Consider the following 14991-nt stretch of genomic DNA (forward strand, 5'->3'; position numbering starts at 1 on the left):
AACTTTGTGGCCAGGACATGGTTTGAAATGAGAGGTAGCTCTGAATGTATTACTACTTCCTGGTAAAACATTTGCTAGCGAAATCAATCTAGTGAAGAAAGGAAGGATGAAAAGTTGTTTTGCTGCCGCCGAGTTTGTTGCTGTTGTGAATGTGCAAGAAAAAAATGAGCATTGAGAAGATTGCCCCCTCCTGTTAAGTGTTGATAGCAATGAAAAGCAAAAGCCTACAGCACCTGGTATTCCCAGGCGGTCTCCCATCCAAGTACTAACCAGGCCCGACCCTGCTTAGCTTCCGAGATCAGACGAGATCGGGCGCATTCAGGGTGGTGTGGCCGTAGGCAAAGACAGTGCTCACTTTGTGTCCTGTTATACGCATGCTGCTCTTGTGGTGTCACTGCCTGGTTCCTCCCACATGCTGCTTTTTCACATGCTGCTTTTTCACATGCTGCTTTTTCACATGCTGCTTTTTCACATGCTGCTTTTTCACATGCTGCTTTTTCACATGCTGCTTAGCCTTCATTCATTTGTGCAGTGTAGCAATTGCATGTCCTCTACACATTCATGTCAATTTGCTTTGGACTATTTGGATGAAGAAGAACATTATATGAGCTATCTTTTTTCATGTGTTGGCCGTTGTTGGGAAGCTACTTCTTCTTTCTTTTCTTTTTTTCTTCATACGAAGGATGCCCTTCTGAACGCAGGAGCAAAACATTTGAGAGAAGCAGCCTCTTTTGTAGGTCCCACACACGCACACTGCTTAGCTTTGTCAAACAGGAGGCCAGTGCAGAAGCTTTTGAAGCAGCCAGGACACAGGTGATGGCTGCGGGGGAGCTGCTTTCCTCCTCAGGCCCACAGGTTTTCCTGTTTTGTGTCTCAGGCAAGTAATGATGGCACATGATCTATTGACTTGAGTTGGACTAATGTCCATTGTTGTTGTGAATTTTCCCAGGCAAATAGTGAAATGTTACAATGTCCATTGTTGTTGTGAATTTTCCCAGGCAAATAGTGAAATGTTCCATTGCCCCTTTGTGCACACTTGACGTCAGCGGCCTTAACGAAACATGGAGGAAATAAGTGAGCCCGTGCTGTGTTCTCTGCTGCTGCTTTTTTTTGTGACTAGGCTTTTGGGCCTAAACATGCAGAGGAGCCAGGGAAGGCATGCAAGGCCTTGAAGCTACGGAAGAGGCCCTGCAGCTGGGCTTTGCTATGGAGGATGGCTGTGCAAGGCGTAGCAGGCCCCTAGTGAGTGCAGGAGCAGAAAAAGTGTTCAAGCAGCGTGTGAGAAACATGAAGTGTTCTTTGTCTGGCAAAGGCAAGTGCAAGATACTGCTTGTAAGGATTGCTTTGCAATGCCTGGCAGGCCCAGCAGGAACTTTGGCAGCAAAGGTTATGAAGCCAAAGTGACACGTGCGTTTGCCTTCAAATACTTTGTGGGCAAGCTAGCCGTCTATCTGAACAAGCTCCTCACCCCTAGCACATGCAACACTTATCATGGGACTTAACATGTGACTCCAAAACACTGTTGATGGCCCCAAGGTTGAACAAAGTATCCGGCCGCTTCTCCTTCTCTTACCGTGCACCCCAAAACTGGAACAATCAACAGGAGACTCTCATCCGCCACCATCAGCAGTCTAAGTTCTTTGAAAAGTAAAGCTGCTGTCTCCCATTTGAATGTAGTCTGTAAGTGTTCCATCCGCCTCTAACATATACTGTACTATGTGTTACTGTGCATGCAATGTCTTGTATACAATGTATAACCTTGCTGACTTCATGTAACAATGTATTTGTAAGCATGTATTTGTAAGCATGATAACTTTGTGGCCAGGACATGGTTTGAAATGAGAGGTAGCTCTGAATGTATTACTACTTCCTGGTAAAACATTTGCTAGCGAAATCAATCTAGTGAAGAAAGGAAGGATGAAAAGTTGTTTTGCTGCCGCCGAGTTTGTTGCTGTTGTGAATGTGCAAGAAAAAAATGAGCATTGAGAAGATTGCCCCCTCCTGTTAAGTGTTGATAGCAATGAAAAGCAAAAGCCTACAGCACCTGGTATTCCCAGGCGGTCTCCCATCCAAGTACTAACCAGGCCTGACCCTGCTTAGCGTCCGAGATCAGACGAGATCGGGCGCATTCAGGGTGGTGTGGCCGTAGGCAAAGACAGTGCTCACTCTGTGTCCTGTTATACGCATGCTGCTCTTGTGGTGTCACTGCCTGGTTCCTCCCACATGCTGCTTTCTCACATGCTGCTTTTTCACATGCTGCTTTTTCACATGCTGCTTTTTCACATGCTGCTTTTTCACATGCTGCTTTTTCACATGCTGCTTTTTCACATGCTGCTTTTTCACATGCTGCTTAGCCTTCATTCATTTGTGCAGTGTAGCAATTGCATGTCCTCTACACTTTCATGTCAATTTGCTTTGGACTATTTGGATGAAGAAGAACATAATATGAGCTATCTTTTTTCATGTGTTGGCCGTTGTTGGGAAGCTACTTCTTCTTTCTTTTCTTTTTTTCTTCATACGAAGGATGCCCTTCTGAACGCAGGAGCAAAACATTTGAGAGAAGCAGCCTCTTTTGTAGGTCCCACACACGCACACTGCTTAGCTTTGTCAAACAGGAGGCCAGTGCAGAAGCTTTTGAAGCAGCCAGGACACAGGTGATGGCTGCGGGGGAGCTGCTTTCCTCCTCAGGCCCACAGGTTTTCCTGTTTTGTGTCTCAGGCAAGTAATGATGGCACATGATCTATTGACTTGAGTTGGACTAATGTCCATTGTTGTTGTGAATTTTGCGTAGCAGGCCCCTAGTGAGTGCAGGAGCAGAAAAAGTGTTCAAGCAGCGTGTGAGAAACATGAAGTGTTCTTTGTCTGGCAAAGGCAAGTGCAAGATACTGCTTGTAAGGATTGCTTTGCAATGCCTGGCAGGCCCAGCAGGAACTTTGGCAGCAAAGGTTATGAAGCCAAAGTGACACGTGCGTTTGCCTTCAAATACTTTGTGGGCAAGCTAGCCGTCTATCTGAACAAGCTCCTCACCCCTAGCACATGCAACACTTATCATGGGACTTAACATGTGACTCCAAAACACTGTTGATGGCCCCAAGGTTGAACAAAGTATCCGGCCGCTTCTCCTTCTCTTACCGTGCACCCCAAAACTGGAACAATCTACAGGAGACTCTCATCCGCCACCATCAGCAGTCTAAGTTCTTTGAAAAGTAAAGCTGCTGTCTCCCATTTGAATGTAGTCTGTAAGTGTTCCATCCGCCTCTAACATATACTGTACTATGTGTTACTGTGCATGCAATGTCTTGTATACAATGTATAACCTTGCTGACTTCATGTAACAATGTATTTGTAAGCATGTATTTGTAAGCATGATAACTTTGTGGCCAGGACATGGTTTGAAATGAGAGGTAGCTCTGAATGTATTACTACTTCCTGGTAAAACATTTGCTAGCGAAATCAATCTAGTGAAGAAAGGAAGGATGAAAAGTTGTTTTGCTGCCGCCGAGTTTGTTGCTGTTGTGAATGTGCAAGAAAAAAATGAGCATTGAGAAGATTGCCCCCTCCTGTTAAGTGTTGATAGCAATGAAAAGCAAAAGCCTACAGCACCTGGTATTCCCAGGCGGTCTCCCATCCAAGTACTAACCAGGCCCGACCCTGCTTAGCTTCCGAGATCAGACGAGATCGGGCGCATTCAGGGTGGTGTGGCCGTAGGCAAAGACAGTGCTCACTCTGTGTCCTGTTATACGCATGCTGCTCTTGTGGTGTCACTGCCTGGTTCCTCCCACATGCTGCTTTCTCACATGCTGCTTTTTCACATGCTGCTTTTTCACATGCTGCTTTTTCACATGCTGCTTTTTCACATGCTGCTTTTTCACATGCTGCTTAGCCTTCATTCATTTGTGCAGTGTAGCAATTGCATGTCCTCTACACATTCATGTCAATTTGCTTTGGACTATTTGGATGAAGAAGAACATTATATGAGCTATCTTTTTTCATGTGTTGGCCGTTGTTGGGAAGCTACTTCTTCTTTCTTTTCTTTTTTTCTTCATACGAAGGATGCCCTTCTGAACGCAGGAGCAAAACATTTGAGAGAAGCAGCCTCTTTTGTAGGTCCCACACACGCACACTGCTTAGCTTTGTCAAACAGGAGGCCAGTGCAGAAGCTTTTGAAGCAGCCAGGACACAGGTGATGGCTGCGGGGGAGCTGCTTTCCTCCTCAGGCCCACAGGTTTTCCTGTTTTGTGTCTCAGGCAAGTAATGATGGCACATGATCTATTGACTTGAGTTGGACTAATGTCCATTGTTGTTGTGAATTTTCCCAGGCAAATAGTGAAATGTTACAATGTCCATTGTTGTTGTGAATTTTCCCAGGCAAATAGTGAAATGTTCCATTGCCCCTTTGTGCACACTTGACGTCAGCGGCCTTAACGAAACATGGAGGAAATAAGTGAGCCCGTGCTGTGTTCTCTGCTGCTGCTTTTTTTTGTGACTAGGCTTTTGGGCCTAAACATGCAGAGGAGCCAGGGAAGGCATGCAAGGCCTTGAAGCTACGGAAGAGGCCCTGCAGCTGGGCTTTGCTATGGAGGATGGCTGTGCAAGGCGTAGCAGGCCCCTAGTGAGTGCAGGAGCAGAAAAAGTGTTCAAGCAGCGTGTGAGAAACATGAAGTGTTCTTTGTCTGGCAAAGGCAAGTGCAAGATACTGCTTGTAAGGATTGCTTTGCAATGCCTGGCAGGCCCAGCAGGAACTTTGGCAGCAAAGGTTATGAAGCCAAAGTGACACGTGCGTTTGCCTTCAAATACTTTGTGGGCAAGCTAGCCGTCTATCTGAACAAGCTCCTCACCCCTAGCACATGCAACACTTATCATGGGACTTAACATGTGACTCCAAAACACTGTTGATGGCCCCAAGGTTGAACAAAGTATCCGGCCGCTTCTCCTTCTCTTACCGTGCACCCCAAAACTGGAACAATCTACAGGAGACTCTCATCCGCCACCATCAGCAGTCTAAGTTCTTTGAAAAGTAAAGCTGCTGTCTCCCATTTGAATGTAGTCTGTAAGTGTTCCATCCGCCTCTAACATATACTGTACTATGTGTTACTGTGCATGCAATGTCTTGTATACAATGTATAACCTTGCTGACTTCATGTAACAATGTATTTGTAAGCATGTATTTGTAAGCATGATAACTTTGTGGCCAGGACATGGTTTGAAATGAGAGGTAGCTCTGAATGTATTACTACTTCCTGGTAAAACATTTGCTAGCGAAATCAATCTAGTGAAGAAAGGAAGGATGAAAAGTTGTTTTGCTGCCGCCGAGTTTGTTGCTGTTGTGAATGTGCAAGAAAAAAATGAGCATTGAGAAGATTGCCCCCTCCTGTTAAGTGTTGATAGCAATGAAAAGCAAAAGCCTACAGCACCTGGTATTCCCAGGCGGTCTCCCATCCAAGTACTAACCAGGCCCGACCCTGCTTAGCTTCCGAGATCAGACGAGATCGGGCGCATTCAGGGTGGTGTGGCCGTAGGCAAAGACAGTGCTCACTTTGTGTCCTGTTATACGCATGCTGCTCTTGTGGTGTCACTGCCTGGTTCCTCCCACATGCTGCTTTTTCACATGCTGCTTTTTCACATGCTGCTTTTTCACATGCTGCTTTTTCACATGCTGCTTTTTCACATGCTGCTTTTTCACATGCTGCTTTTTCACATGCTGCCTTTTCACATGCTGCTTTTTCACATGCTGCTTAGCCTTCATTCATTTGTGCAGTGTAGCAATTGCATGTCCTCTACACATTCATGTCAATTTGCTTTGGACTATTTGGATGAAGAAGAACATTATATGAGCAATCTTTTTTCATGTGTTGGCCGTTGTTGGGAAGCTACTTCTTCTTTCTTTTCTTTTTTTCTTCATACGAAGGATGCCCTTCTGAACGCAGGAGCAAAACATTTGAGAGAAGCAGCCTCTTTTGTAGGTCCCACACACGCACACTGCTTAGCTTTGTCAAACAGGAGGCCAGTGCAGAAGCTTTTGAAGCAGCCAGGACACAGGTGATGGCTGCGGGGGAGCTGCTTTCCTCCTCAGGCCCACAGGTTTTCCTGTTTTGTGTCTCAGGCAAGTAATGATGGCACATGATCTATTGACTTGAGTTGGACTAATGTCCATTGTTGTTGTGAATTTTGCGTAGCAGGCCCCTAGTGAGTGCAGGAGCAGAAAAAGTGTTCAAGCAGCGTGTGAGAAACATGAAGTGTTCTTTGTCTGGCAAAGGCAAGTGCAAGATACTGCTTGTAAGGATTGCTTTGCAATGCCTGGCAGGCCCAGCAGGAACTTTGGCAGCAAAGGTTATGAAGCCAAAGTGACACGTGCGTTTGCCTTCAAATACTTTGTGGGCAAGCTAGCCGTCTATCTGAACAAGCTCCTCACCCCTAGCACATGCAACACTTATCATGGGACTTAACATGTGACTCCAAAACACTGTTGATGGCCCCAAGGTTGAACAAAGTATCCGGCCGCTTCTCCTTCTCTTACCGTGCACCCCAAAACTGGAACAATCTACAGGAGACTCTCATCCGCCACCATCAGCAGTCTAAGTTCTTTGAAAAGTAAAGCTGCTGTCTCCCATTTGAATGTAGTCTGTAAGTGTTCCATCCGCCTCTAACATATACTGTACTATGTGTTACTGTGCATGCAATGTCTTGTATACAATGTATAACCTTGCTGACTTCATGTAACAATGTATTTGTAAGCATGTATTTGTAAGCATGATAACTTTGTGGCCAGGACATGGTTTGAAATGAGAGGTAGCTCTGAATGTATTACTACTTCCTGGTAAAACATTTGCTAGCGAAATCAATCTAGTGAAGAAAGGAAGGATGAAAAGTTGTTTTGCTGCCGCCGAGTTTGTTGCTGTTGTGAATGTGCAAGAAAAAAATGAGCATTGAGAAGATTGCCCCCTCCTGTTAAGTGTTGATAGCAATGAAAAGCAAAAGCCTACAGCACCTGGTATTCCCAGGCGGTCTCCCATCCAAGTACTAACCAGGCCCGACCCTGCTTAGCTTCCGAGATCAGACGAGATCGGGCGCATTCAGGGTGGTGTGGCCGTAGGCAAAGACAGTGCTCACTCTGTGTCCTGTTATACGCATGCTGCTCTTGTGGTGTCACTGCCTGGTTCCTCCCACATGCTGCTTTCTCACATGCTGCTTTTTCACATGCTGCTTTTTCACATGCTGCTTTTTCACATGCTGCTTTTTCACATGCTGCTTTTTCACATGCTGCTTAGCCTTCATTCATTTGTGCAGTGTAGCAATTGCATGTCCTCTACACATTCATGTCAATTTGCTTTGGACTATTTGGATGAAGAAGAACATTATATGAGCTATCTTTTTTCATGTGTTGGCCGTTGTTGGGAAGCTACTTCTTCTTTCTTTTCTTTTTTTCTTCATACGAAGGATGCCCTTCTGAACGCAGGAGCAAAACATTTGAGAGAAGCAGCCTCTTTTGTAGGTCCCACACACGCACACTGCTTAGCTTTGTCAAACAGGAGGCCAGTGCAGAAGCTTTTGAAGCAGCCAGGACACAGGTGATGGCTGCGGGGGAGCTGCTTTCCTCCTCAGGCCCACAGGTTTTCCTGTTTTGTGTCTCAGGCAAGTAATGATGGCACATGATCTATTGACTTGAGTTGGACTAATGTCCATTGTTGTTGTGAATTTTCCCAGGCAAATAGTGAAATGTTACAATGTCCATTGTTGTTGTGAATTTTCCCAGGCAAATAGTGAAATGTTCCATTGCCCCTTTGTGCACACTTGACGTCAGCGGCCTTAACGAAACATGGAGGAAATAAGTGAGCCCGTGCTGTGTTCTCTGCTGCTGCTTTTTTTTGTGACTAGGCTTTTGGGCCTAAACATGCAGAGGAGCCAGGGAAGGCATGCAAGGCCTTGAAGCTACGGAAGAGGCCCTGCAGCTGGGCTTTGCTATGGAGGATGGCTGTGCAAGGCGTAGCAGGCCCCTAGTGAGTGCAGGAGCAGAAAAAGTGTTCAAGCAGCGTGTGAGAAACATGAAGTGTTCTTTGTCTGGCAAAGGCAAGTGCAAGATACTGCTTGTAAGGATTGCTTTGCAATGCCTGGCAGGCCCAGCAGGAACTTTGGCAGCAAAGGTTATGAAGCCAAAGTGACACGTGCGTTTGCCTTCAAATACTTTGTGGGCAAGCTAGCCGTCTATCTGAACAAGCTCCTCACCCCTAGCACATGCAACACTTATCATGGGACTTAACATGTGACTCCAAAACACTGTTGATGGCCCCAAGGTTGAACAAAGTATCCGGCCGCTTCTCCTTCTCTTACCGTGCACCCCAAAACTGGAACAATCAACAGGAGACTCTCATCCGCCACCATCAGCAGTCTAAGTTCTTTGAAAAGTAAAGCTGCTGTCTCCCATTTGAATGTAGTCTGTAAGTGTTCCATCCGCCTCTAACATATACTGTACTATGTGTTACTGTGCATGCAATGTCTTGTATACAATGTATAACCTTGCTGACTTCATGTAACAATGTATTTGTAAGCATGTATTTGTAAGCATGATAACTTTGTGGCCAGGACATGGTTTGAAATGAGAGGTAGCTCTGAATGTATTACTACTTCCTGGTAAAACATTTGCTAGCGAAATCAATCTAGTGAAGAAAGGAAGGATGAAAAGTTGTTTTGCTGCCGCCGAGTTTGTTGCTGTTGTGAATGTGCAAGAAAAAAATGAGCATTGAGAAGATTGCCCCCTCCTGTTAAGTGTTGATAGCAATGAAAAGCAAAAGCCTACAGCACCTGGTATTCCCAGGCGGTCTCCCATCCAAGTACTAACCAGGCCTGACCCTGCTTAGCGTCCGAGATCAGACGAGATCGGGCGCATTCAGGGTGGTGTGGCCGTAGGCAAAGACAGTGCTCACTCTGTGTCCTGTTATACGCATGCTGCTCTTGTGGTGTCACTGCCTGGTTCCTCCCACATGCTGCTTTCTCACATGCTGCTTTTTCACATGCTGCTTTTTCACATGCTGCTTTTTCACATGCTGCTTTTTCACATGCTGCTTTTTCACATGCTGCTTTTTCACATGCTGCTTTTTCACATGCTGCTTTTTCACATGCTGCTTAGCCTTCATTCATTTGTGCAGTGTAGCAATTGCATGTCCTCTACACTTTCATGTCAATTTGCTTTGGACTATTTGGATGAAGAAGAACATAATATGAGCTATCTTTTTTCATGTGTTGGCCGTTGTTGGGAAGCTACTTCTTCTTTCTTTTCTTTTTTTCTTCATACGAAGGATGCCCTTCTGAACGCAGGAGCAAAACATTTGAGAGAAGCAGCCTCTTTTGTAGGTCCCACACACGCACACTGCTTAGCTTTGTCAAACAGGAGGCCAGTGCAGAAGCTTTTGAAGCAGCCAGGACACAGGTGATGGCTGCGGGGGAGCTGCTTTCCTCCTCAGGCCCACAGGTTTTCCTGTTTTGTGTCTCAGGCAAGTAATGATGGCACATGATCTATTGACTTGAGTTGGACTAATGTCCATTGTTGTTGTGAATTTTGCGTAGCAGGCCCCTAGTGAGTGCAGGAGCAGAAAAAGTGTTCAAGCAGCGTGTGAGAAACATGAAGTGTTCTTTGTCTGGCAAAGGCAAGTGCAAGATACTGCTTGTAAGGATTGCTTTGCAATGCCTGGCAGGCCCAGCAGGAACTTTGGCAGCAAAGGTTATGAAGCCAAAGTGACACGTGCGTTTGCCTTCAAATACTTTGTGGGCAAGCTAGCCGTCTATCTGAACAAGCTCCTCACCCCTAGCACATGCAACACTTATCATGGGACTTAACATGTGACTCCAAAACACTGTTGATGGCCCCAAGGTTGAACAAAGTATCCGGCCGCTTCTCCTTCTCTTACCGTGCACCCCAAAACTGGAACAATCTACAGGAGACTCTCATCCGCCACCATCAGCAGTCTAAGTTCTTTGAAAAGTAAAGCTGCTGTCTCCCATTTGAATGTAGTCTGTAAGTGTTCCATCCGCCTCTAACATATACTGTACTATGTGTTACTGTGCATGCAATGTCTTGTATACAATGTATAACCTTGCTGACTTCATGTAACAATGTATTTGTAAGCATGTATTTGTAAGCATGATAACTTTGTGGCCAGGACATGGTTTGAAATGAGAGGTAGCTCTGAATGTATTACTACTTCCTGGTAAAACATTTGCTAGCGAAATCAATCTAGTGAAGAAAGGAAGGATGAAAAGTTGTTTTGCTGCCGCCGAGTTTGTTGCTGTTGTGAATGTGCAAGAAAAAAATGAGCATTGAGAAGATTGCCCCCTCCTGTTAAGTGTTGATAGCAATGAAAAGCAAAAGCCTACAGCACCTGGTATTCCCAGGCGGTCTCCCATCCAAGTACTAACCAGGCCCGACCCTGCTTAGCTTCCGAGATCAGACGAGATCGGGCGCATTCAGGGTGGTGTGGCCGTAGGCAAAGACAGTGCTCACTCTGTGTCCTGTTATACGCATGCTGCTCTTGTGGTGTCACTGCCTGGTTCCTCCCACATGCTGCTTTCTCACATGCTGCTTTTTCACATGCTGCTTTTTCACATGCTGCTTTTTCACATGCTGCTTTTTCACATGCTGCTTTTTCACATGCTGCTTAGCCTTCATTCATTTGTGCAGTGTAGCAATTGCATGTCCTCTACACTTTCATGTCAATTTGCTTTGGACTATTTGGATGAAGAAGAACATAATATGAGCTATCTTTTTTCATGTGTTGGCCGTTGTTGGGAAGCTACTTCTTCTTTCTTTTCTTTTTTTCTTCATACGAAGGATGCCCTTCTGAACGCAGGAGCAAAACATTTGAGAGAAGCAGCCTCTTTTGTAGGTCCCACACACGCACACTGCTTAGCTTTGTCAAACAGGAGGCCAGTGCAGAAGCTTTTGAAGCAGCCAGGACACAGGTGATGGCTGCGGGGGAGCTGCTTTCCTCCTCAGGCCCACAGGTTTTCCTGTTTTGTGTCTCAGGCAAGTAATGATGGCACATGATCTATTGACTTGAGTTGGACTAATGTCCATTGTTGTTGTGAATTTTGCGTAGCAGGCCCCTAGTGAGTGCAGGAGCAGAAAAAGTGTTCAAGCAGCGTGTGAGAAACATGAAGTGTTCTTTGTCTGGCAAAGGCAAGTGCAAGATACTGCTTGTAAGGATTGCTTTGCAATGCCTGGCAGGCCCAGCAGGAACTTTGGCAGCAAAGGTTATGAAGCCAAAGTGACACGTGCGTTTGCCTTCAAATACTTTGTGGGCAAGCTAGCCGTCTATCTGAACAAGCTCCTCACCCCTAGCACATGCAACACTTATCATGGGACTTAACATGTGACTCCAAAACACTGTTGATGGCCCCAAGGTTGAACAAAGTATCCGGCCGCTTCTCCTTCTCTTACCGTGCACCCCAAAACTGGAACAATCTACAGGAGACTCTCATCCGCCACCATCAGCAGTCTAAGTTCTTTGAAAAGTAAAGCTGCTGTCTCCCATTTGAATGTAGTCTGTAAGTGTTCCATCCGCCTCTAACATATACTGTACTATGTGTTACTGTGCATGCAATGTCTTGTATACAATGTATAACCTTGCTGACTTCATGTAACAATGTATTTGTAAGCATGTATTTGTAAGCATGATAACTTTGTGGCCAGGACATGGTTTGAAATGAGAGGTAGCTCTGAATGTATTACTACTTCCTGGTAAAACATTTGCTAGCGAAATCAATCTAGTGAAGAAAGGAAGGATGAAAAGTTGTTTTGCTGCCGCCGAGTTTGTTGCTGTTGTGAATGTGCAAGAAAAAAATGAGCATTGAGAAGATTGCCCCCTCCTGTTAAGTGTTGATAGCAATGAAAAGCAAAAGCCTACAGCACCTGGTATTCCCAGGCGGTCTCCCATCCAAGTACTAACCAGGCCCGACCCTGCTTAGCTTCCGAGATCAGACGAGATCGGGCGCATTCAGGGTGGTGTGGCCGTAGGCAAAGACAGTGCTCACTCTGTGTCCTGTTATACGCATGCTGCTCTTGTGGTGTCACTGCCTGGTTCCTCCCACATGCTGCTTTCTCACATGCTGCTTTTTCACATGCTGCTTTTTCACATGCTGCTTTTTCACATGCTGCTTTTTCACATGCTGCTTTTTCACATGCTGCTTAGCCTTCATTCATTTGTGCAGTGTAGCAATTGCATGTCCTCTACACATTCATGTCAATTTGCTTTGGACTATTTGGATGAAGAAGAACATTATATGAGCTATCTTTTTTCATGTGTTGGCCGTTGTTGGGAAGCTACTTCTTCTTTCTTTTCTTTTTTTCTTCATACGAAGGATGCCCTTCTGAACGCAGGAGCAAAACATTTGAGAGAAGCAGCCTCTTTTGTAGGTCCCACACACGCACACTGCTTAGCTTTGTCAAACAGGAGGCCAGTGCAGAAGCTTTTGAAGCAGCCAGGACACAGGTGATGGCTGCGGGGGAGCTGCTTTCCTCCTCAGGCCCACAGGTTTTCCTGTTTTGTGTCTCAGGCAAGTAATGATGGCACATGATCTATTGACTTGAGTTGGACTAATGTCCATTGTTGTTGTGAATTTTCCCAGGCAAATAGTGAAATGTTACAATGTCCATTGTTGTTGTGAATTTTCCCAGGCAAATAGTGAAATGTTCCATTGCCCCTTTGTGCACACTTGACGTCAGCGGCCTTAACGAAACATGGAGGAAATAAGTGAGCCCGTGCTGTGTTCTCTGCTGCTGCTTTTTTTTGTGACTAGGCTTTTGGGCCTAAACATGCAGAGGAGCCAGGGAAGGCATGCAAGGCCTTGAAGCTACGGAAGAGGCCCTGCAGCTGGGCTTTGCTATGGAGGATGGCTGTGCAAGGCGTAGCAGGCCCCTAGTGAGTGCAGGAGCAGAAAAAGTGTTCAAGCAGCGTGTGAGAAACATGAAGTGTTCTTTGTCTGGCAAAGGCAAGTGCAAGATACTGCTTGTAAGGATTGCTTTGCAATGCCTGGCAGGCCCAGCAGGAACTTTGGCAGCAAAGGTTATGAAGCCAAAGTGACACGTGCGTTTGCCTTCAAATACTTTGTGGGCAAGCTAGCCGTCTATCTGAACAAGCTCCTCACCCCTAGCACATGCAACACTTATCATGGGACTTAACATGTGACTCCAAAACACTGTTGATGGCCCCAAGGTTGAACAAAGTATCCGGCCGCTTCTCCTTCTCTTACCGTGCACCCCAAAACTGGAACAATCTACAGGAGACTCTCATCCGCCACCATCAGCAGTCTAAGTTCTTTGAAAAGTAAAGCTGCTGTCTCCCATTTGAATGTAGTCTGTAAGTGTTCCATCCGCCTCTAACATATACTGTACTATGTGTTACTGTGCATGCAATGTCTTGTATACAATGTATAACCTTGCTGACTTCATGTAACAATGTATTTGTAAGCATGTATTTGTAAGCATGATAACTTTGTGGCCAGGACATGGTTTGAAATGAGAGGTAGCTCTGAATGTATTACTACTTCCTGGTAAAACATTTGCTAGCGAAATCAATCTAGTGAAGAAAGGAAGGATGAAAAGTTGTTTTGCTGCCGCCGAGTTTGTTGCTGTTGTGAATGTGCAAGAAAAAAATGAGCATTGAGAAGATTGCCCCCTCCTGTTAAGTGTTGATAGCAATGAAAAGCAAAAGCCTACAGCACCTGGTATTCCCAGGCGGTCTCCCATCCAAGTACTAACCAGGCCCGACCCTGCTTAGCTTCCGAGATCAGACGAGATCGGGCGCATTCAGGGTGGTGTGGCCGTAGGCAAAGACAGTGCTCACTCTGTGTCCTGTTATACGCATGCTGCTCTTGTGGTGTCACTGCCTGGTTCCTCCCACATGCTGCTTTCTCACATGCTGCTTTTTCACATGCTGCTTTTTCACATGCTGCTTTTTCACATGCTGCTTTTTCACATGCTGCTTTTTCACATGCTGCTTAGCCTTCATTCATTTGTGCAGTGTAGCAATTGCATGTCCTCTACACATTCATGTCAATTTGCTTTGGACTATTTGGATGAAGAAGAACATTATATGAGCTATCTTTTTTCATGTGTTGGCCGTTGTTGGGAAGCTACTTCTTCTTTCTTTTCTTTTTTTCTTCATACGAAGGATGCCCTTCTGAACGCAGGAGCAAAACATTTGAGAGAAGCAGCCTCTTTTGTAGGTCCCACACACGCACACTGCTTAGCTTTGTCAAACAGGAGGCCAGTGCAGAAGCTTTTGAAGCAGCCAGGACACAGGTGATGGCTGCGGGGGAGCTGCTTTCCTCCTCAGGCCCACAGGTTTTCCTGTTTTGTGTCTCAGGCAAGTAATGATGGCACATGATCTATTGACTTGAGTTGGACTAATGTCCATTGTTGTTGTGAATTTTCCCAGGCAAATAGTGAAATGTTACAATGTCCATTGTTGTTGTGAATTTTCCCAGGCAAATAGTGAAATGTTCCATTGCCCCTTTGTGCACACTTGACGTCAGCGGCCTTAACGAAACATGGAGGAAATAAGTGAGCCCGTGCTGTGTTCTCTGCTGCTGCTTTTTTTTGTGACTAGGCTTTTGGGCCTAAACATGCAGAGGAGCCAGGGAAGGCATGCAAGGCCTTGAAGCTACGGAAGAGGCCCTGCAGCTGGGCTTTGCTATGGAGGATGGCTGTGCAAGGCGTAGCAGGCCCCTAGTGAGTGCAGGAGCAGAAAAAGTGTTCAAGCAGCGTGTGAGAAACATGAAGTGTTCTTTGTCTGGCAAAGGCAAGTGCAAGATACTGCTTGTAAGGATTGCTTTGCAATGCCTGGCAGGCCCAGCAGGAACTTTGGCAGCAAAGGTTATGAAGCCAAAGTGACACGTGCGTTTGCCTTCAAATACTTTGTGGGCAAGCTAGCCGTCTATCTGAACAAGCTCCTCACCCCTAGCACATGCAACACTTATCATGGGACTTAACATGTGACT

General features: G+C 45.8%; 1 protein-coding gene and 9 non-coding genes across 10 annotated transcripts in view; 1 reads left to right on the forward strand and 9 right to left on the reverse strand.

Moving 5' to 3' along the window:
- LOC142488078 (uncharacterized) overlaps positions 1 to 14991 on the forward strand; it is a 908622-nt gene that overhangs the window by 126105 nt on the left and 767526 nt on the right. The gene's annotated exons all lie outside the window — the stretch shown is intronic.
- Positions 222 to 340, reverse strand: LOC142488902 (5S ribosomal RNA). The gene has a single exon (XR_012799705.1). It is a non-coding gene; the product is annotated as a 5S ribosomal RNA (ribosomal RNA).
- Positions 2033 to 2151, reverse strand: LOC142488977 (5S ribosomal RNA). Its single transcript, XR_012799773.1, has one exon. It is a non-coding gene; the product is annotated as a 5S ribosomal RNA (ribosomal RNA).
- LOC142488903 (5S ribosomal RNA) lies at positions 3592 to 3710 on the reverse strand. Its single transcript, XR_012799706.1, has one exon. It is a non-coding gene; the product is annotated as a 5S ribosomal RNA (ribosomal RNA).
- LOC142488904 (5S ribosomal RNA) lies at positions 5403 to 5521 on the reverse strand. Its single transcript, XR_012799707.1, has one exon. It is a non-coding gene; the product is annotated as a 5S ribosomal RNA (ribosomal RNA).
- Positions 6977 to 7095, reverse strand: LOC142488914 (5S ribosomal RNA). The gene has a single exon (XR_012799711.1). It is a non-coding gene; the product is annotated as a 5S ribosomal RNA (ribosomal RNA).
- LOC142488978 (5S ribosomal RNA) lies at positions 8788 to 8906 on the reverse strand. Its single transcript, XR_012799774.1, has one exon. It is a non-coding gene; the product is annotated as a 5S ribosomal RNA (ribosomal RNA).
- LOC142488925 (5S ribosomal RNA) lies at positions 10362 to 10480 on the reverse strand. The gene has a single exon (XR_012799721.1). It is a non-coding gene; the product is annotated as a 5S ribosomal RNA (ribosomal RNA).
- LOC142488936 (5S ribosomal RNA) lies at positions 11891 to 12009 on the reverse strand. Its single transcript, XR_012799732.1, has one exon. It is a non-coding gene; the product is annotated as a 5S ribosomal RNA (ribosomal RNA).
- On the reverse strand, positions 13702 to 13820 carry LOC142488947 (5S ribosomal RNA). The gene has a single exon (XR_012799743.1). It is a non-coding gene; the product is annotated as a 5S ribosomal RNA (ribosomal RNA).

This window comes from Ascaphus truei, chromosome 2, assembly GCF_040206685.1.
Source record: "Ascaphus truei isolate aAscTru1 chromosome 2, aAscTru1.hap1, whole genome shotgun sequence".
Classification (NCBI taxonomy): domain Eukaryota; kingdom Metazoa; phylum Chordata; class Amphibia; order Anura; family Ascaphidae; genus Ascaphus; species Ascaphus truei.